This window comes from Otolemur garnettii, unplaced genomic scaffold (genome assembly GCF_000181295.1).
Source record: "Otolemur garnettii isolate 467f Iridium unplaced genomic scaffold, OtoGar3 scaffold00050, whole genome shotgun sequence".
Classification (NCBI taxonomy): domain Eukaryota; kingdom Metazoa; phylum Chordata; class Mammalia; order Primates; family Galagidae; genus Otolemur; species Otolemur garnettii.
Window position 1 is genome coordinate 9,813,888 of NW_003852445.1, and position 1,580 is coordinate 9,815,467.

General features: G+C 41.5%; 1 protein-coding gene across 1 annotated transcript in view; it reads right to left on the minus strand.

Moving 5' to 3' along the window:
- Positions 1-1,580, minus strand: part of UBR1 (ubiquitin protein ligase E3 component n-recognin 1) — a 137,337-nt gene that overhangs the window by 114,561 nt on the left and 21,196 nt on the right. The window lies entirely within an intron of this gene.

Genomic DNA, 1,580 nt, shown 5'->3' on the forward strand with positions numbered 1-1,580 from the left:
GCAAGAGCAAGACCCTATCTCTAAAAATTAGCCAGGCATTGTGACAGGTGCCTGTGGTCCCAACTACTCCAGAGGCTGAGGCAAAAGGACTGCTTGAGCTCAAGAGTTTGAAGTTGCTGTGAGGTATTTAGCCATGGCACTCTACTCAGGGCAACAAAGTAAAACTCTGTCTCAAAAAAAAAAAAAAAAAGTTCACATCGGAAGTATTCGTAACTGTCCCAAATTGCTAACGATTTACATATACACATATAGTGCAATGAATAAACTGAACTATATGGGTAATGGACAAACTACAGCTAACGCTATTCGACAATAAGATACATAACGCTAGTCAAAAGTAAGAGAAATATATAGTATGACTCCATCTGTATAAAGTTCAAACACAGATAAAATTATTCAGTATGATTTGGAGATAAGTTAAATAGGAAAAAAAAAAAAAAAGGAAACTATTAGCACAAGACATAGGAGAGAGGCTCCCTCAATGGAGGAGAGCAACTGTTAGTTAGAAAGGACAAATGAGGGGCCTCTAAGATCTGGCAATGTCTTATTTCTTGACCAGAGGATAAACAGGTATTTGCTTTATAATGATTCTTTGAACTGTTTATATGCTTTATACAATCTTTTGCATAAAAATGAAAGGGCTGGGCATGGAGGCTCATGCCTATAATCCCAGCACTATGGGGTGCTAAGGCAGGAGGATCACTTGAGGCCAAGAGTTTGAGACTAACCTGGGCTACATAGCAAGTCTCCATTTCTTTTTTCTTTTTTTTTCTTTTTTTGATAACAGCAGTTGTGGTTTTATTGCATCCAATGCATCAATAAATTAACTTGAACCCCCAAGCCTGTACATGTCCTAATTCTACTCTCCCAGCCATGGGCCTGCTCACTTCTCCTGTTTTGGGGAGAGGTGCATTGTATTGGAGGTTGCCTGGCTGCAGTGTGTCCCCCAAGCTAGGTGTGCACACTAGTAGCACAAGGTGGGCACAGGAAGTTGTGGGTTATAAGCTCACTGTACAGCCTATCTGAGCGTGTAACCACCTCTGAGGCCTGACAGATGACCTGTCAGCTCCTGAGAAACTGCTACTGGTTTGCCTTTGCTCTGTTCAGGCATAAGTCTCCATTTCTTGAAAAAAAAAAAAAAAAAGAAGAAGAAAAAAAAAAGAAAAAAAAATTTTTTTTTTTTTTAAAGAGACAGAGTTTTACTTTGTTGCCCTCAGTAGAGTGCTGTGGTGTCACAGCTCTCAGCAACCTCCAGTTCTTGGGCTTAGGCAATTCTCTTGCCTCAGCAGCCTTCCCAGTAGCTGGGACAACAGGTGCCCACCACAATGCCTGGCTATTTTTTGTTGCAGTTTGACCGGGGCCAGGTTTGAACCTACCACCCTCAGTATATGGCGCCAGCACCCTACTCATTGAGCACAGGCACCACCACTTGAAAAATTTTTTTTTAAAAAATAGTGGAAGCCTGGCATGGTAGTTGAAGTGGAAGGGCAATGAAAGCCTATAGTACTAGCTATATAACAGGCTGAGGAAGGAATCACTTTGCATGAGCCCAAGAGTTAGAGGATGCAGTGAGTTATGAT